Source organism: Dipodomys merriami, unplaced genomic scaffold (assembly GCF_024711535.1).
Source record: "Dipodomys merriami isolate MVZ:Mamm:240054 unplaced genomic scaffold, mDipMer1.0.p SCAF_684, whole genome shotgun sequence".
NCBI classification, from domain to species: Eukaryota; Metazoa; Chordata; class Mammalia; order Rodentia; family Heteromyidae; genus Dipodomys; species Dipodomys merriami.
This window is the reverse complement of record NW_027206273.1, coordinates 429,710-451,306: the sequence shown is the minus strand read 5'-3', so window position 1 is coordinate 451,306 and position 21,597 is coordinate 429,710. Positions and strand designations below refer to the sequence as shown.

The following is a 21,597-nucleotide window of genomic DNA, read 5'->3' as shown; positions in this document are numbered from 1 at the left end:
AGCGTCTTCAGAATCTTTGCATAAGTCACATAAAAGTTGAAGAGACATTCCAAGAGTCATCTGTGTATGGGCATGTAGGTTTTCTTTTGATGGAGAAAAGGTTAGAGGATAGGGACTTATTATTATTTTTACCAACGAAGATCTAGTCCAAAATGGGAAATAGGGGAAGTGAGGGAACAAAAGAAAAACTGGTTCAAGATCCTCACTTTAGAAGTTCCCCCAACTTAGCTTCAGATCCTTTTGTCTAGTGCAGAACCTTCTGTCAAAGATGCTTTGGCTGTTTTTCTCAATTCTAAAAGAAGTTTGTAAACAATAAAACTCCAAAAAGAACATGGAGAAAAGACCCACATATTATTATTTACACAAACTAGGCCATCTAGCAAATGACCAACTCAGAAACTCAGTAAAGTCCTACAGAGCCTAGACAAATACAATTAACTAGAGGGGGCAGCATTTGTGGGAAGACAAGAAACTAGGATCAGACACACATCACCCAATGCATTCTATTGCATTTGTCCCATTTTAACACATGAGGTAGGTTTGTGGTGATCTCACAGCTTGTAAACGAAACCTCCTTTTTGTCCTTTAGCTAACACAACACTATGAACAATTATGCAGCAGGGCAGGACACGGGCTCCAGAGAGAGGCCTACACTTATGGGTTTCCCTGGAAGCCGAGACTGAGGATTTGGTCCTTGCTTTTTATAGATCCATCCCTGCATGGCTAGTAGAAGGGGGACACAAATCTGTGGTCTTAAAATCCAAACATATCAATTCCCATTCCTTAGAGGAAAAAAAATACATATACAGTTATTTGCACAGTAATCTCAACCTAACCTAGTAAAGGATAGATATAGTATATGGAAAGAAAACAAGTCGCAGAGCCATAGGATTAGACAATCATTACTAACCTTGGCTTCCTCTTTGGTCGTCTTCTACCTTGTCTGAACCACCGTTTCCTGTTTAGACTAATTTCCATTCTTCCAGCAGAAGGAGAACAAGTCATGGGGCAACCCAATTAAAAACCTAGTCTCCCATGAAACATTTCCAAGTGTTGAGGGGGTTTCAAGAGGACCCTATGGCAAAAAAGCCAGCTCTAATTGGCAAAAATGAAGTCGTTCAATAGGCTATGCCCTCCAAATGATTGCTCTCCATGGTGATAAAAACAACAAAGTCTTCCTGCTATGCCGACCTGGAGCTGTTGGCCATTTATCTCTGAGATTGCTCATGTACCTGAGAACACAGTGCAGGAATGAGGGCCTTAAGATTAAAATATATAAAAATACAAAACCAGAATATTTATAATAAGAAAAAAAAAGTTAAAATGCACAAGATACGTCATTCACACAGATATTGCAGGTTTGGCATCCTGGAGAAAGCGGGGACCCAAGGTGCAGTAATCCAAGGGAACAAATAAATTACAATCACATTGGCCCAGAAATGGGGGTGGGAGCAGGGAAAAGCTCAGAGCAGCAGGTTTGCAGCCATTCCCTAGTCACCCATGTTGCCTGTCATCACAACCCAATGCCTGGACCAGCTCTCCCAGCACTACAGCTCAAGATAGGGTGATGAGGAAACAAGATGTGGAGTGGAGGAGGTGGTGGAGAGACAAAAAACAAAACAAAACAAAACAACCCTGCCTTGCTCCTGACAGGTCCTCCTACCCGGGATACTACACCTTGGGGATTTGAGCCCGTGGATCTGCTGGACTGGTGCTTAATTGTTTCACACCCTGGCAAGAGAAATTGGACACATCCTTCTTTAAAGGAACAACTTGCCAATCTGGGTCACTTTTAGAAGCTGGAGGCTGGGGGGGGAGGGAGGGGAAGCATGTAGGTCAGGTGAAGATTATCATATAAAGTACGCAGGTTTCACAAGTGGTTCCCCCAAAGCCCCTCACTTGAATTGGGATAGATCATGATGGGATTACTATGCATCACCCCTTCCCCTCATCAAAAGAGAAGATGGGATGATACTGGGACATCCTGGCCTGAGACGTATGGAAGAGCCAGCTACTCGCCAACCCAATCCATTTTCCAACTTTCTCCACTTTGCCGATTGATGCCTGCTCCTTGAAACTTCCTGCTAGCTAGAGTTGCCCCCCCCCGACTCTGGGGGCTCAATTTTGGGCCTCAGGGAGCAGGGCAGGGCTGTGGATCTCTTCTTCTTCCCTAAAGTAGGCAGGCTTTCCCTGGGAACTGGGGACCTGCTGAGCCTTCAGTGGACAGGAGGCCACCATGTGGTTGATGCTTTGGCAGAAGTGGCACTTCTTGGGCTGTGGTGGCAGCTTGCATTCCTTGGCATTATGGTCTAGACCAATACAGTTGTAGCACCTGTCTCCTTTGGATCTGCTCTTCTGCATGTTCTTCCCCTTTGGCCACCTCTTACTCCCAATACAGAACACCCCACTGGGCCCAGTGACTTGGATGGATTCTAGGCCTTTGGCAGACTTCTTAAAGGTAAACTGCACAGCCTCTCCCTCCTTCAGGCTCTGGAAGCCCTCCATGTGCAGCTTATTCTGGTGCACAAAGACGTCCACCAGGGGGTCGAGCGCTACCCTGATGCGGGCTGTCATGGATAGGAAGCCGAACCCTCTGCGCACATTGAACTACTTACAGATGCCAGCCCTGTGCAACAGCTGAGGCTCCTCAGCCACCTGAGCGGCATCCTCCTGCGCCTCCTCGGGTGCCTTCTCCGCTGCCTTGGCGAAGCCACCTCCCAACTGCTGGTTGGACACCAAGCCCATGGCCGTTGTCTGAGCCTGCGGCCCCGGGCCCCTGGTCGGGCTGCTGCTGGCCCCAGAGAAGTGCGGAGGCAAAGGGCAGGTTGGCAGAAGAGGCGACTACATCTTCCCCGCACAATCCATTTTTCAAAATTTCTTATGATACTGAAGATTCAATTATAAACTATTAACACTTGAAAATAACTCATTTTTGGGGGAGTAGGACACAAAACACAAGATTAATCCTAATCATTTTCAAAGACATTTATTTATACTACAAATTCACTCTTATAACTACAAAGATTCTAAAAATAACTGAAGCATAGTGTCAAAAAGCACATAATTTAACTTCATCATGTACGTTCAAAGGATTGTGCTAATAGAAAACAAAGTTATACTAATAATTAGCTCACCCAATTCACTTCCATTCTTTTATTCTATATCTTTTAGTTTCATAAAAACTGGCTTTTCATAAAATGATGCATAAAAAGCCTTTATATCCATTAACATTTTCAGATTTTAACAATGTTTATTTCAGAAATGCTTTTAGCTGTATAGTCAATGAACTGAAATAACATTGAAATATTCAAAGGGGTTTCAGAAATTGCAAGACTTGCTCTGGGATGTTATTTATATTGGAAAAGATATTCAAAAAGCCTTATTTGTTAAAGTTGTGATAGTTACTCCCACAAAAGAACAATTAATGAAGAAACATTTGTATGTACAAAACAACTTCAAATGCATCCACAATCTGGAGGTGACACATGCTTTTTGTTTGTTTTTGCAATGTATATCTAACAAACATATCCACAATACTGATTTTCAGTCAATATGATGGGATATTCAAACCTAAAAAATACGGGGTTTATTATCTTAGTGTGAATAGATATGATCTTACAAAGAAAGTTATTTTCAACAGAAATCTGGAAAGAGTTTATCCACCTTGAGTTTCACAGGAATAACCAGCGAGTAATACTTGTTTGGTCGAGTAGGTCAAAATCATTCCATGAGTATATCTTAAAAGTATATCCAATTTAAGAGGTCAAATACATATTTTGTACTGACAGTCATCTTACATCAATAATTCACTACCTAATTATATGTGTATCTTATTGCCTAATATATACTAAGAACTGAAAGTGATCTCTTTTAACTGAAAGTGATCTCTTTTATCTAACTTAATGGTGTAAATGCTTTATTTATGATGATGTTATTATTTGACAAATAAAATGTACAGAAGGGTGGTTCCACTGAAATAACAGGATGGAACAGTGATAAATAACTATATTTCAACACAGCTCTTTTCAGCCTCACTCTGTCCACATTGGCAAGCAACATTGCAAATGCACACACTCACGCATATACACACACATGTGCGCACATTTATAAACGCATATACATGCATGCCAAATTCAGGATTTACTGTACAAAAAAGTTCAAATAAAATATTAGTGATTAGGAAAAATGATAACTTGCCATATTACAAAATAATACATAATCCAGTGTCCACGATTGTTACATTTTACCTGCCTCTCCACATGCGACCACTTAATTTATTTTTAATTAATTAATTAATTCATTAGTTTGGTGCTTATACTAGAGCTTGAACTCAGGGCCTGACTCTGTTCCAGAATTTGTTATTTTTTTTTTTTGTTTTAGTTTTCTCAAGGCTAGCAATTTAATGCTTATCCTACAGCTCCATTTCAAGCTTTTGTGGTTACTTTCAAATCAGAATCTAATGGACTTTTTTTTCTTGGTCTGGTTTCAAAGCACAATCATCAGATTTCATCTTTTTGATTAGCTAGGATTAAAGACCTGAGCCACCAGAGTGGCTCCTACTTTTCTCTATACTTATCTAATGCACATACTTAAATAGTAATTTAAAACTGAGAGCATACAACCAAGATGTACAGTGATGATATTGTCCTGTCAGAAATTCAACTTAATAATGTAAATTTATTCTTAAGACCATACGCAAAAAATACTTATGAAGAAATTTGATGATGATGATAATGATGATGATGATGTGTGTGTGTGTGTGTGTGTGTGTGTGCTGTTGCAATATATTCCACATATAAGCACTGTGAATGGGTGTCCAGCCATTCACAGTTATTGCATGAATATCTGCCTTGAGCTACCAACTCATGGACAATATCTAGGTGTCCACTCTGGGCTTCCCAATGAAAAGGAGTTTACTCATCCTCATCCCTATTATTCATATGTGGCCTTTTTGGAAAGTATTCTCCGCACTGTAGTAAGCTGCAAGGCAAGCACTCTACCACTGAGCCACCATCCTAGCCCAAGGTTTAAGATTCTTGTCTGTAATTTGGTCAAAGCTCTGACTCTTTATGTAGGCTACTAAAAATGTATTTACTAATTTCAAGTAAATACATATATTCTATTTCTATCTCTTAAAAAAATTGTTTGCTCTGTAAATTGATTAGAAGCATGGATTTTGTGGCTAGCTAGGTCATTGCACATCTGGATCTCTTTTCCTCTCTCTCTTTCATGGTTCTCATAGACAATATGATTGCTCCATAATTATCCTAATTTATTTTGTTTTTATATTTTTGGTTGCATCATTTCACTTTCTGCTCTACCATTTCCCAAATCAGCACCACATAAACAGAACCATCCAGAAGTGGTTTTGTGGCTCAAGTGGTAGAGCGCTTGCCTTGATTTGAAGAGCTCAAGGATAGTGCCCTGGCCCAGAGTTCATGCCCCACAGCTAATTTTTAAAAAAAGAATCTAAATACTTGATAATTCTACTAACAGATCTGACTGAAATCTATTGAATCACACTTTTCCTGTACAATGAAGGAATAGGTCCAGGCTAGGAAAGCAGCTAGAGAGGGCAGGGTGATTGTATCTGTGACAAATCTTTGTGGATAATGGTATCGAGGATTACTTACTGGTGATTCACTTGCACTGGAAGCATGATTCTGAACGATTGCTTGCTGATTGCTTGCTTTGATCATTATATCCTCCAAGAAGAAAAAGTGAAATTTAATTGATAGCAAAGGACTACTAATACATTTTGACTTCTCATTAAGCATCTTCAATCATCAAAATCACCTGAAGACAATAGATAGGCGTATTTTTAGATGACAACAAATATCTTTTAAAAAACAAGAATTTAGGTAGTCATACAAAGGACTTCTATTTTACTATTGCATTCTACATTTTTTCGAATGTTAAATACTAACATTAGAAAGCTATTAGAAAGCTCTTTAAGTCCATATGTTGAATAGTGAGTTCTCTCACACTAGAACATTGTATTTCCCAAATCATTTACATAGAAGGCATTGTTTCCTATTTTCTCATTCCTAGAATAAGCTGCACATGAAGACACCACTGGTCCTCATTTTCAGTCTGTACCTTTGAATATTGAGGAAAATCTTTCCTCTGCTCTCTCTAAATTCCCTACTCTCCAGTTAGAATAATTTCGAGTAGTAAAAATGGAAAAAGATAAAATAAAAAATCATGGTGAATAAATATATGCAGAAAATTCATCAGATTTTTCTGACCAGTTCAACTAATGTGAACTATTGGGGAAAAACATGGACATCTCATTCCCCCTGGCACTCAAAGTCTCTGGTTAGGCAATTCTGATGAAGACAGGAATTAAGATGAAAAAGTGAGGAATAGTATCAATTGCAAGAAAAAAATGGAGTAGGACCCAAGAAAATTTCCTCTTTTGGATCCTGAAATTATTCAGCTTACTATGGTGTGGAGACTACTTTCCAAAAAGGCCACCCAGATGAATACTAGGGATGAGGATGAGTATAACCCTCTTCATCGGGAAGCCTAGAGTGGACACTTAGACATTGTCCATGAGTTGGTAGCTTAAGGCAGATATTCATGCAATAATTCTGAATGGCTAGACACACCTGCACAGTGCTTATATGTGGAATAATACCAGAGTGGCTTCTTTCTTAATTCATCATGATGCAGATACCAGTCCCCAAACTAAAGGTCTCTTGACCTCCTTGCATCTCGCTGCTGGGAATAGAAATAACAACAATATGCTGTATCTCCTTCTGTGGAACCATTATATGAAACCAGGTCTGAAGAACAACTTGGAAGAAACTGCATTTGATATTTCCAAAAGGATAAGTAAGTATTACTACCTCTTTGAAGTTGTGGAAGACTGTACATATTCTTCTCCTAAGTTGTAATGGTATGGTTAAGTGTCTTAAATTTCAAAAATGCCAGTCCATCCTTTGTGTCCCTACAATTTTTTTCACAATACAAAGCAACAGCAATATCTTACTTTCAAAATTCATGGATTCCATGGTATTCTTCCAAGTGAATTGTCTGACTTTGATGTCAAAATGTATTCAAGAGTTGTTTGTATACATCTATAATGATTTCAAGAGAGTTTGTGATTTTTTTGAATCAGAAATAATTTTAACATCTTTTGAAAAGAATAGTATAGACACTATAGATGTTCATGGCATTTTTCTGAAAAAAGTATATCTATGTTTGTATAATGTCCATAATCTATTTAATTCGCTCCTACATATAATAATTTGAATTCTACATTGTTATATAATGTATATGTTCATTAATGTGTCCTTTCAGATTGCATTCCATATAGAAAAATTTAAGATTCCTTTTTTCCTAGGTCCTTGTATTTTTTTATTTCTTTGGGATAAAATGACAATGTTAACTAATTTCAAGTTTTGTAAAGGTTATGATATGTAAAGGCCTTTCTCAGGTGAAGATTTAATATACTGATGTCAAACTAACCTTTAATTCTATGAATTACAGGTCTTGTTACACTTGTGTTTTTGTAATCACCTTTTAATAACTTTTTTTCATTTCTTGCATTTGAAGAATGAAAAATATGGAATACTTCACAAATTTTCATATCATCCTTCTGCAAGTGCCATGTTAATCTCTGTATTGTTGTAATTTGGGTAGACCTGCTGCTGAAACATGTAGTATCCTCTAAATTTAAGTACTTAATGTTGGAATCTTCCTACAGGCATATATCCATGGTTGAATATTTATAACAAGGAACCCTTATTGTTCCTAAATATGCTATTGATCTTATTTCTCTAAAATTCTTTGTATAATGGGAAAAACCCATTGTTTGGTAGATTGCTCACATTTGCAATTTTATATTTAATTTTATTTTTAATTTAATTTTATTTTATTTTATTTGCAATTTTTTGTCAATGACTATTTTTTCTTCTTCATTTTAAATTTGATCATACTTTGAAGCCTTTACAGCTAAGTCCAAAGGTGATTGCTTTTCAAGTATTTATTTATCACAACTGAGTTAGCTTTGTGGAGCTAATGGATTCAAAGTAAGCCTTGCTTAAGAGCTACTTCTAAACTTGTGCAACTTAAAATTTCCCAAATGAGGTCTTGCTGGCACAAATGTCTAGCTGACCCTTTACCCTTCTTCCATGTAGGAACAGACAAATCAGAATATCTTACCCTGACAGCATAGATTGTCTACTGGAACAAAACTAACCTTAGTTACAAGAGATCATAGAGAGATGAACAGTTCTGTCAGAATTGTTCAGAATAGAAGGTATTTTATCAAAATATAATTGTTTACTATACTTATCATTTCAAAAGTAGCTAAAGCCAAGAAGGTGAAAAAATTGTTCATATGCATGATTACCTACTGTCCTTTCCTGTCTATCATCCAACCAGGCAGGAACTTACACTACGGACTTTCTATCACCAAATATGTCCATAGCTCCTGGAGAAGTCCATACGTTTCTCCTCGATATTAGGCCTTAAATTGGTAATGTTTTAATCACAGTGTTTCCTCTTGCCTCTAGGCTGTAAATCAACAAATGGTAAAGTTTTAAGTCTAACTCTACCAAAAACTGAGGTAGAGATAATGGAATAATACTTTAAAACAGAGTTGCCTTTATACCCTAACCACAACAGAACAATGCAAAACAATTTTTATATTATATATACTTATATATTTTATATTTATATGTACTGATTTTAAATTTCACACAGTGAATCTTATTAGAATTGATAGTTTGACAAATATATTTACATTTATTCTCATAAATAGATTGGAATATAAATAATTAGGTTTAGAATATAAATTAGAATATAAAAAGTATCAATGCAATGTCTTCGGTATAAACTTGTGATACCTTCTAAGTGTTTGTTGTCTTCTGAATTCACATGGTAAAATAACAGTATTGTTTTCCGCTAATGCATAAAGGATTTTATTCTGATGCTCTGTTTATTGTTTTAACTCACTGGTCCCAAAGGGTTTTTCTCCATATTTCTGAAGCATACTTACTGATTATACCCAAATTTTGCTGATATAATGTCTAAAAGCTTTTATTCTTCTGCAGGACCCACGGGTCCTAGGATACCAGGTTCAAGTTATCTGCATCATCAGATAACAAGGGCAAGACTTCTAACCTAGGCCCATGCAACATGCCAACAGAAAGTAATTGAAGACTAATCTCATTTCTCATGTCCTATAATATATTTCAAGGCCCCAATTCCTTATAGGAATTAGCAGTAATCAACTGTGAAATGCAATGAAACTTGAAATGAAAGATGAGATCACTAAATATGAGAGAAAGTACTGTAGTTCAAACTTTCAATTTACAGATGACCAGGCCATATGAGTGAACAAAATCACAAATGAACAAGATTATTTTTAATACCCCTCTCCTAATGATTAATGAAAGATTTCAGTGTAGCAAAAGTTGGCCAAAAAATAGTTTCTGGAATGATAGATCCATAATTGTTCTACCAAGGCTAGGAAAACTTGATTTAGAGGTCAAATTTAATTTAGAAAACCATTAAGAAGATACTTAGTGCTTCAAAACACTGGTACTTCAGAAAACTAGGTTCTGTAGTATAAAAATGTCATTCTCAAACCAATGATAACCTACATTTAATCTCCTGAAAGTATATTCATTTTCAAATAAACTATTTAAAATCACATTTGCCAAAATAACACTTGACAAGTAGATGATAGTGACATTACAAGGTTTTCAAGTGTAGGAAGCAAGTTACAATAGAGTTGATTTACTTACCCAGCACCAATACCAAACAAATTCATTCATTAAAGTGTAGAAAGAGTACCCCCACCATTTGTGTTGTTCAGTAGGTGCCTTCCAGAAATATGTTAAATAGATCAGCCTCCCATATTTCAAACCCAAATATTAGGTAATAAATTTCATCACATAAAAACGTACCTTTTAAAAAGTCACTAAGAGTTGCCTTATCATGTGTTTTTTTATGTTATCCCTATCTGTCTAACATAGTAAGAAATATGACTTTAAGTCTTGCATATGGGTACTGATCAGAGATGTGACAAACATAAAATATGTCTTCTTTTATTATCATATTCCTCTACACTAGTAAATTTTAGTTTTCTTCTTTTTCCAAAACTTATAGGTAGTACAAAATATTATCCTATGTAAAATAAAATAATCACATATATTTTACAAAGCCATTTATAAAAACTAGTAGTTAGGAATACATTCTAAGTCATTTTTAAACTTTCTTGCTGACTAAAGGTTAATCTTCCAAATGAATGAGAATAAAATCATGTCTAAGTGCTTCACATCTCCAGTCTTGCAAATTTGTTATTGCAGATGAATGAATTATGGAAATATAAGCTGACATCAGTTCAAGTATATGTGGGATTGAAACTCCACGGAATGTATGTAAACCTTTCAAAGAATTAACAGGAAGTTTAACAGAATGAATATCAGGAAATTGAAACCAGAGAGGAACAATAGTAAAGAAATAGAATGAATGAAAAATAGAACAATGGGCAAGTAAAGCTAGAATACTCAATGTACACATGTAATAAAGAAAGCGGTAAATCTGAAATGAATCTTGGAGAAAGGGTTGGTTCAGATTGATAGAAGGAGTGACTCTGATCCAGGAGCGTTAGACAATTTGATGGACATATTTAATTGTAACACACTTGCACAACCTTTTGAAATTCAGTTAAAAAACACAACAACAAACAAAAACACACAAAAATTACAACCAAACAGCAATCTCTAGAGAGTATGAATATATCCTCTAAAAATTTTAAATCATTAATGAAGGTCAGTCTTTGGAAAAGCAAACAAAGCTTTTCAAAGAGGGCAATTTGGGGTAGGGGAGAATTTTAAACAGATTTAAATAGATTGTCTAAGGTTATAATTCACCTGTATCTACTGCAAATATTTTCTTCTGTGAATGCTCTTTGAACTGGATACTCGAGTCCTGAGGCACACTTGATAGCTTGTGAAAACAGAATGGAAGAAACAAGATCAAGAACCTATTACTCCACTGGAGAGAAAGCAGTCCTCTTTGTTTTCTCTCTATCTCTTCACTACTCTATTTTCATACTTTTAATAAAGTCAAGTGATTTTGAATTATATCTTTCCTTCTTCGTTCTCGCAAAATAATTGTTCAAAATAATTCATTAAATATTATTTGCCATTATTTTCTATCATGCTGTTTACTTGTCCAAATGAGTCCATTAAACTTCCCCTTTTCATTTGGTTGACACAGAAACCCAACAACTATGTTAATGAAGACCAACACTAATGCAAATCTTTGTCTCCAAAAAAACAGTCCAAGAACCTGTAATCACAAATATTTAGCTATAATTTTTTTCTTTTTTCTTTTACCTTGAAATCTTCTTGTGTCTAATGTGCCCACAAAAATAAGTATTCCACCCCTTTTTGGTTCAATAAATTCTAACCTCAAAGATATATTTTGCTAACAAGATGCTTAGAGGAAACTAAAGAATAATCCATTTTTATCTTCACTCTTACGACTTTTATCTTTTCTCTTAAGACTTTCCTTAGATACCATATCAGGAAAAGTGAAATTATTCTTTGCAAAATTATTTCAATAGATTATTTTTCTCTTGGTCTTGCTTTTGCTCAACAAGATGTATGGAGAAGAATAGATTTAAATCACCCATTTCTTGTCTGTTACAAAGGACAACACTTCTTTTTTTTTAATTTATTTTTAAAATTTATTTTATTTGTGAACGTATTGTACAGAGGGGTTACAATTACATGGGCAGGATAATGCATACATTTCTTACCAAGCATTGCAGCCTCCTCCTTTGTTTACCCTTCACATCCTTTCCCAGGCTCCCCCCTCCTCCCCACACAATCCTTCCCCCTCTCCTCCCCCCCCCCCCCGCACCTACGTTGTAAAGCTCGTTTTTGACATGACAACTTGTACTTCTCATTGTTGCAACAGGTCCACCTGAATCCTTAAACGACTTGCTTTTCCCCATCTTCTCCACAAGTTATACTAACATCAAATATAGTAAAAGTGGGGGATATACGGTGGTGGAGCTACATACAAAGCAACAAAGAAATAATTTTATAAATGCATTAGAAACACATGCATGAAAGAAAAAATATTACAATACATATCTAAGGGTTCATTTTCCTAACATAACATTATCTGTCCTTTTCCGCTTGACTCACACATATACTAGATATTTCAAATAAGGGAAACCATGGGACCTGTGTTTCTTTGGGCCTGGCTTACTTCACTTAATGTAATTTTTTCCAAGTTTTTCCATTTCCTAACAAATGGGGCAATGTCATTCTTTCTGATGGAGGTATAGAATTCCATTTCGTATATATACCACATTTTCTTGATCCATTCATCTACTGAAGGGCATCTAGGTTGGTTCCACATCTTAGCTATGGTAGATAATGCTGCAATAAACATAGTTGTGCTGGTAGCTTGAGTGTGGCCTTGTTTGTAAACATTTTGGTAAATTCCCAAAAGTGGGATAGCTGGGTCATAGGGGAGCTCTATGTGAAGTCTTTTGTGGAACCTCCATACTACTTTCCAAAGTGGTTGAACAAGTTTACATTCCCACCAACAATGAAGTAAGGTTCCCTTCTTTCCACATCTCCTCCAGCATCTGTTGTTGTTAGAGTTCTTGATTTTTGCCATTCTAACTGGAGTGAGGTGGTATCTCAATGTTGTTTGGATTTGCATGTCTTTTATGGCTAGGGAGGTTGAGCATTTCTTCATGTGTCTATTGGCCATCCTTCTTTCTTCTTCAGGGAACTTTCTCTTTAAGTCTTTAGCCCACTTATTTATTGGGCAGTTGTTTTTTTGAGGATTTGTTGTTGGGGGATTTAATTTTTTGAGTTCCAAGTATATTTTAGATATGAAACCCTTGTCCCTTGTATGGCTATTAAAGATATTCTCCCAGTCCATGGGCTTTCAATTGATCTTGCTAGCTATGTCCTTTGCCATGCAGAAGCTCTGCAACTTTTTGCAATCACATTTGTCCAAACTTTCTTTGGTTTGTTGTGTTTCCGCGTCTCTATTAAGAAAATTTCAGCCTCAGCCAAGGAGACCTAGGGTTTCTCCTCTTCCATCCTGTAATGTTTTCAGAGTGACTGCTTTGACTTCGAGGTCTTTGATCCATTTGGAGTTGATTCTGGTGCAGGGTGATAGATAAGGATATAGCTTTAGTTTTCTACAAGTAGGTAACCAATTTTGCCAGCACCATTTACTGAAGAGCCTGTCTTTATTCTAATTCTATTGTGTTAAGTCCCTTATCGAAGATTAGATGGCTATAGGTCTGTAGGTTCATTTCTGGGTTTTCAATTCTATTCCATTGGTCCTGAGGTCTGTTCTTATACCAATACCAATCGGTTTTGATTACTATGGCTTTATAGTAGAGTTTGAAATTTGGTATTGGTATTCCTCTAGCAGTGTTCTTTCTGTTGAGGAGCGTTTTTGATATTAGGGGTCTTTTATTGTTCCATATGAATTTTTGAATTACCTCTTCTATTTCTTGAAGAATGAGGTTGGAGTTTTGATAGGTATCGTGTTGAATTTGTAGATAGCCTTGGGAAATATTGCCATTTTCACGATGTTAATCTTTCCAATCCAGGAGCATGGGAGGTTTTGCCATTTTCTAAGGTCTGTTTTGATTTTCTTTTTCAAGATTTTAAAGTTTTCATCAAAGAGGTCCTTCACTTCTTTGGTTAAGTTAATTCCTAGGTATTCTATTTTTTGTGGGGCTATTACAAATGGAGTTGCTTTCCTAATTTCCACCACACTTTTCTCATTGTTGGCATGCAGAAAAGCCATTGATTTTCGGGGGTTAATTTTATACCCTACAACTTTGCCAAAATTTTGAATCCGCTTGAGTAATTTGGGAGTGGAGTCTATGGGATTCTTTAAATACAAGATCATGCAAAGGACAATAATTCTATGTCCTACTTCTATGTCCCCTCTTAGCTCTTGCCTGATTTCCAATTAATCACAGCTTCTTGGCTTCAAGTCTAGTGAAGGTGAAGGACTATACTGCATCCGCCACTGCTACATCTTCATGGTTTCTCTTTTAAAACTCTTTTATTTGGAGGTAGAATTTATTTTCATGTCTTCATTCAATTTGTTTTGCATTATACTGAGCCAAATAGGCTCTGTAAAATCACTTTAGGTAGCAAAAACATTAAGACAATCTATATCAAAAAGTTTTGTCCCCCTCCACTGCTGAAGCCAATATCCTTAGCTAGGGCTTCAAAGAACGCGTTTTTTTACCTTTTCAATTTGCTCAATTCTTTTCTAATCCTCAAACTTTTTGTCTTATGCAATAAGACAAGTCTTCACTATCTCATGTTAATGAGGATATTATATTTTTTATCTACTTAGAAATGTGAAATCATTGGTTTGAAGTATACAATCAGATTTTTTCTGTGTTTCAGTGCTTCACTTGCAAAGACATTGTGGAACGTATTACAAACAGAAAAGTGTAAACTCAATACGTTCTTTCATTTTGAAGGGCACTTTCTACCTAAATATTTTGACCAAAATTATCTTTATAAGAGAATTACTGTTTATTAATTAAAGGTCAATTCACAAATTTTGATGTCTTATTTAAAAAAAAACAGTTTAAATTCCACTACAACCTTTTTTCTCACAGTAAGATATTTCCTGGTTAAGGACAATTCTCATGTTAACCTACAGGATTTACAGCACTGTTTGTGAGGCTTGTTTTTTTAGTGTGAAAATGAGCCATCTTACCTCTCAAGTAAGTCTCCATGGATTTCTTTGCATGAAAGCCTATGTTCCCAGGCAATTTTAAATTTTAATAGGCTAAGTTAAAAAGTTTGAACAATTAAAATTTACCTGTCATAGTTTTAAACCTCTTTTGAAATTCCTTTATCAGACTCACGAATTTACCAATCCTAATTCCACCTTTACCATTAAAAACAGTTAACATGTTGTGTTCATGATATAGTATCCATGAAACTATTATTTCCAGTGGCTTTGTTATGCATATATATGAACATATAAGCTGATCCTGAGCAAAATGAACTCCAAGATATGGACAGAGATATTTATTTGCAGTTGTTGTTTTTAATGTACTATGTGATTTCTATTTTCCTTGGGTTTTTCCCCTATGGGTTATCTCCTATTGTGTTTGGTTTTGGTATTGTGTATACATTTACCTTAATTAGGGAAGGGAAGAGGAACAACAAAATTGCGAGACAAAGGAGAAAAGGAAAACCAATGCAATAGCAATACTCAGAAGACAATATGTTGGAAATGTACATTACAACTTGTGAGGGGTTTCGAGGTGAAGGAAAACTGTGAGAAAAATGAGAGAGGGTATAACAAGTTTGAACAGTTATGTATTCACTGCCTTACAATTACTAACCCACTGCACATCACTTTCACATTAAAATGAAATTTAAAAAATAAGCTGCATTAAATAAAATTTCACTGTATTGGTATAGTAAATATTGTTCTTCATGTAGTAACTTTTTAAAAATCAGTACTATTTGGCATCTAATTTGAATTAATATCCTCTTCTTTATCAGAGGGCTATCAACTTGAATGTTATATAACTTGACAATATTTTCACAATATAATTGCTATATTTTCAAAAAAGAATAAATTAGTACTTTCTCATACTAAAACTGAAAACCGTTTAATTCTATAGAAACCCATAACATTTAAAAGTAAATAAGTTGTTAAGAGGACAGGATATGTGTGTTCCTTAAAATAATAACTACTAATAACTACTCACTTTCAAATTCTGAACATTTCATACCTGAGAGATTCAAAATAGTACCTGTTTGCATGTTATGTAATTCTGCCATAGATGCATTTTCCAATCGGGTGTTACAGATTGAGAAGTGAACAGAAAAATAGCCACATTCTGGTAAAACTATGAAGTATCGGTTATAATTAATTCTTCAAGAGTAAGCAATTGTTTATCAGATTAAGCTATTATTTTTATGACCATCAATCCCAAAATTTATGCCATAAAGTCATCCTAGCCCAACAGTTTCCAACTTGTAGGGTGCACCTCAAAATTCCCATAATTCACATCACAAATAGCTTATTTCTATTGGAATAAATACTACACCTATGCTAATGTGATGCCCTACACCACAATAAACTGGGTTGCATCATTTTTCCTCCACTGGTATTCTTGCAAATATTATTTATATTTATACTTTTTAACTATTATAGATATTCAGGATGCTAAGATCGGAAGATTACAGTTCAAAGCCCACCCAGGCAGGAAGGTTCCCTAGATTCTTATCTCCAATAAACTTCTCAGCAAAAGCCAGACACAAGTGGTACTGAGCTTGAAGTGGTAGGGCACAAGCCTTGAGCTTAACAGGCTCAGAAAGAGTTCCTAGGTCCAGAGTTCAAGCCCTATGACAAAGCAATAAAACAAAAAGAAAAATAAAAACAAACTCCAAACCTAGCATTTTTCTGGTTGTATACAGAGGCATGTAATTAAGGAAATTGCTTTCTGTGTTACATACAGGTAGAAGAAAGAAGAAGTCACACAATTATTCTATTCATAAAATGTTATACCAAAGCCTCAAAAACCCACTCTTTTTCTAAATTTATAAATTAATATCCATTTCATGGCAACTCGGTCTACATTATTTACATTATCATTTTATACAGGAACTGTTGGAATTATCTATTAACTGAGTTCTAATTAAAACTCTCTTGAAACAATATGCTAGGCAAATAGAATGCAAGAAACATTTGTAAATTTGTCAATTAAACACGCTACTTAAAAAGAATTTTGTAGTATCCTATAGAATATGAAATTACAAACAAAACCAAAATTTTTATTTGAAGTCTAAACTCTAATTTAGCAAGATCTATAAAGTCCTACATTAGATGAACTTTGCTTTTCCTCCAGCCTTAAGCTTTTTAATCCTTCATCCTTTCCTTGGAATCTAACAGAATGATAATTACTTACTTTTGCAAATTTTAGATGGGAATCATGAGCCGTTTTGCATCTAGGAATGTTCTGTAATGCAGAGAGCACTTAAAAGCACAACTGAGGATTATATATGAGTTGCATTTCAATAGGAAACGACTTCTCAAAACATAATGACAAAATTAGCCCAAATTTCCAATTGCGTATTCCTTTCTTGTTTGGTTTCTTTTATTAAGACAAAATTATACTACCTGGTCCAGGGAAGTTATCACTATGTAATTCCAGTCTCTAATCTCCTGTCAGTCTGAGTGCTAAAATTGAAAGCTTGTATCACATTGCCCCACCATGGTTTCTTGGTTTATTTATAAATTTATTTATTTATTTATTTATTTATTTATTTATTTATTTATTTATTTATTTATATTTGGATCCGGTCATGGAGCCTGAACTCTGGGCCTGGGTGCTTTCCCTCAGCTCTTCAGCTCAAGGCTAGCTCTCTACCACTTGAACCACAGAGCCACTTATGGTTTTTTTCTTTTTGCTTATGTAGTGCTGAGGAATGGCACCCAGGGCTTCATGTATGCAATGCAAGCACTCTTCCTCTGAGCCATCTTCCCAGGAAATTGTTGGTTTATTTAATCTAGATATAGACTAGCAATTGTGAACTTCCCCAGTTATATTATCCACTAAACTTCTCAGACTGTTCATGTACTATTTTCGAAGATGTTCTAACATTTGACACAGGATATGAACATTTCCAAATGCACCTGTGAGGACTCTGATTCATTTCTCCATGGATCTAATCCTTTTAATATTGATTACTTGACTCTCTTAATATATCTGATCCCTATCTATGTAATTTTCTCAAACTTTTTTGAAGAAAGTTCGCTTGAGGATTTTCTAATTTTAAAAATTATCACTTGATTCTAGTCTTACTCAGGACATATTTTCTATTTTTTTCTATCTTTTCTACATATTCTGAGAGTTGCTTCATATGTGTATTTGTGTATGCACATATAAGTGTCTCTGTATATATGTGTATGATTGTATGTATGTATGCAAAAGCTTCAAAATCTTATTCAGCAATCTTGCTCATGACTGGTATTCCAATACATGAGCCATGCTTCCAATCCAGCTTTTGGCTTGTTAATTATAGCTTCTCAAAACTGTTCTGCCCAGGCTGGATGCAAATTGAACTTTCTAGATTCCTTTACATTCTTAGGTTTTATTTATCCAGTAGAATCAAATTTTAAACTACAAACATTTTTGTGAGTGTAAAGTCTAAGCTGTAGCGCAGATTTTTAACTCAAGAATTCATATAAAGATAGATGAACATACACATTACATATGCTGAGTGTACACTGTTAGAATTGTGATCCTAAGCTGGGTGGTGGTGAGATCTGAAGATTGGGGTTCAAAGCCAGCCCAGGTAGGAAAGTCCCGGAGACTCTTTTCTCCAATTTACTGTAAGAAAACTGGAAGCAGCACTGTGGCTCAAGTGGTAGAGCACTAGCCTTGAGCTGAATAACAGAGGGACAGTGCACAGGCCCCGAGTTCAAGTTCCAAGACCACCATCAACAAACAATATATAAGTAAAGGAAAGAAAAAATGTGATCTTATCTACCAGTTCATAGCTAGCATAATCCCTGCTCTCTCAAGATGGACTTTTTTTCCCCAATTAAGTCCATGCTCTTATATCTGACTTGTATTGAAAACCGAATTATTCTTCCATTCTACTTTCTACAAAGTTCTGTCATTAGCAAGTGTGATTTAGAAAGGGAGTGGCCTCATACTTCCTATTCCACGTAAAAGTAATGCTTTCTTTGTATCACTTTCATAAATCTACATACTAGACTTGGGTTTATTGTTTCAATGTGGTCTTATTCGTAGAGTCTTCTATAGTGTATTGAACTCTTATATTTAAACACAGAATTTCTCTTTCTCTTATTATTGCTATAGTTAACATGAGTTAACAAATTAATGTACACTTGGGAAATAATGTGCAGCACATACACTCACAAAAAAAAAAGATCTGAGAAACTTCTTCCCCTTTAAAATTCGCCTTAATTTACAGAGAATTTACAAAGTTTTAACTCAATATACTCATGGATCATGTATTTATAAGCAATATAAATTTCATATTTTCTCTTTACTAAGTTGTCTCTGAAACTCGTGTTACTTCAGGTCCAAACGTGTCCTTGTGTTATTTCAGTGAAGCCAGAAATCATTCACTATACCTCAAGCATCACCATAGATTGTTCCTGGAAGTAACTGTGACTGGATGTGGAAACTGATTCCAGGAGTGGAATGGAACATAGAGGATTGACAAAGTTCAAGTAAACTTGTGCTTTCCTTTTTACTATAAAAGAAGAGAATCCGAAGGCTTGAAGAAAACTCTGTCCTTGACTTTTTCTAGTGTGTTTTTACTCATATATAATGTTTCTGTAAACATCTAGTTGAGAGAATTACAAAAAGAAATAATGTGCCATTTTAAGGCCAGCATAGAACAAAAGGAAATAACATTGTATTAAATATGTTCTACTGCTGGGGCTGGGAAGGTGGCTCAGTGGTAGAGAATTTACCTTGCATGCCAGAGGCCCTAGGTTTGATTCCTCAGTACCACATAAGCAAAAATAAGCCAGAAGTGGTGCTGTGGCTCAAGTGGTAGAGTGCTAGCCTTGAGTTGAAGACCTGAGGTAAAGCGCCGAGGCCCAGAGTTCAGGCCCACGACTGGACCCCCCCAAAAAAATTCTACTGCAAAGAAACAAAGACATGGAGGATTTAAAGTGTTTTATGGATGGATATTTCACTCCTGACATGATTCTCTTATTGCAGGAGTCAGTTATCAATTCCTTTTGTATGGTCCTGAGTTCTCCATAGCAATAAGGATTCCAAAAGAGCATCCAGTGCCACTTCTCAGACCAGTACTCCTTTAAGGAGGGTCCCAATGAAATATCTGGTTTTTTTCTTTGCTTTTTTGTTTAGTTTATGTTAGTTCTGGGGCTTGAAGCCAGAGGCTGGACCCTGTCCCTGAACAGTTTTTGTTCCTGCTCACCAGCCCCCAAATCTAGTACTCTACTGCTTAAACCAAAACTCCACTTATCGACTTTTTGCTGTGTAATTACAGATATGAGTTTGACAGACTCTCCTGCCTGGGTTGGCTTTGAACTAAGATAGTAAGAAAGCCAAGTGACATCAACTGTACAGTCTTCTCTTTTCAAATGAGAAATATTAGATGAAGTTTATTTTAAAGCTAATATTTGACCATTTTTTTCTTTTTTGTGAGCATACCGTACAGAGGAGTTAAAATTACATGGGCAAGATAAAGAGTACATTTCTTATCAATCATTGTTGCCTCCTCTTTGTTTCCCCTTCCCATCCCTTCTCATATACCCTCCAACCCCATTTGATCCTCCTCCCCCACCAATGTTGTAAAGTTCGTTTTTCGACATAACGACTTGTACATCTCATTGTTGCAATGGGTCCACCTGTATCCCTACTTAAACGACTTGGTTTTAGAGAATATGTCCAGCAAAGAATCCATAACATAACTCAGCAAAAGTAGGTGCACTGAATCATTTTGGAATTATTTTTTGGGGTTCGGAAAATTATTGATCTTGTCGTTCCTTTTGGGGAAACTTAAAGTCATATTTCACCACTTTTGTTCTTGTGGGGCTTGAACGTTGATCCTGGGTGATTAGCTACAGCAACACCTCCTGGTTTCTGGTGGTTAATAGAAGGTTAGGGTCTCATGGACTTTCCTGACAAGGCTGGCTTTGAACCACAATCCTCTGGGCACAACCTCCTTAGTAGCTAGGATTACAAGTGTAGACCACCAGCACCTGGCTCATATTTGCATTTATGTGCACTTAATGACACTGTGTAGACAAAGAATGGAAATTTTAACCAAATGATTACATTTCAGCATTTCAGAAAAATTGAAGTAGCAATAAATATATCCTCCTTTTCCATTTTGTTACATTAATGACTGATGAGCTTTAGGACCCTTACATTAGCATCCTCTGCCATCTGTATAGGTGTATTTAGTATCAGGAAATGTTCATAGAGAAATATAGAAAGAATGAGATTTTTAGAATACAAAAGAGATAAGGTATGTAAGAATAGCATAGTAGGAGATACATTTATCACACAGAGACTTTGAGCTAGCCTATGAGATTTAGAATGCTAAAAGCAATGAGGAAAAGCCTAGTTGACAAGTTCTTCAATAACCAAAAATGGTTCTCTAGAACAGTTTCTGGTATACCTTAATTACTATCATTTATTCCTTCTATCTGGAGTTACTCCTTATTTTCTTTCACAACTATTAATTAGCCTCTGCATTTTTGGTTCCATAACTCACCAAAAAGATTTCAAAATCACACTTAGCCTACACGTCTCTTTGTGATTAGCAGTGATGACACAAATCCTGGAATCATTGAATTTCCAGAATTAAACTTTACCTGACATCTAAGCACATTCCTGGCATTAATTGCTGTGACTTAATGAACAAAACTTTTTTCAACACTGTATCCTAACATAAGTAAAGTACATTAAATTAGGGACTGTTGTCAGGTGTCAGTATGGAAGAAGCAATTATATATTCCAAGTATGGGTTGTTTATTTTGCATTTACTAACTAAATGTTCTTTTTTTGGTTTTGTTTTAGTTCTTTTTGCC

The 21,597-nt window shown here is 35.7% G+C and overlaps 2 pseudogenes; both read right to left on the bottom strand.

Annotated features, from left to right (window-relative positions):
• Positions 1-2,118: 2,118 nt before the first annotated feature.
• LOC138816104 (protein lin-28 homolog A pseudogene) lies at positions 2,119-2,745 on the bottom strand (annotated as a pseudogene).
• A 4,819-nt stretch (positions 2,746-7,564) lies between these two features.
• LOC138816106 (U6 spliceosomal RNA) lies at positions 7,565-7,664 on the bottom strand (annotated as a pseudogene).
• Positions 7,665-21,597: the final 13,933 nt, after the last annotated feature.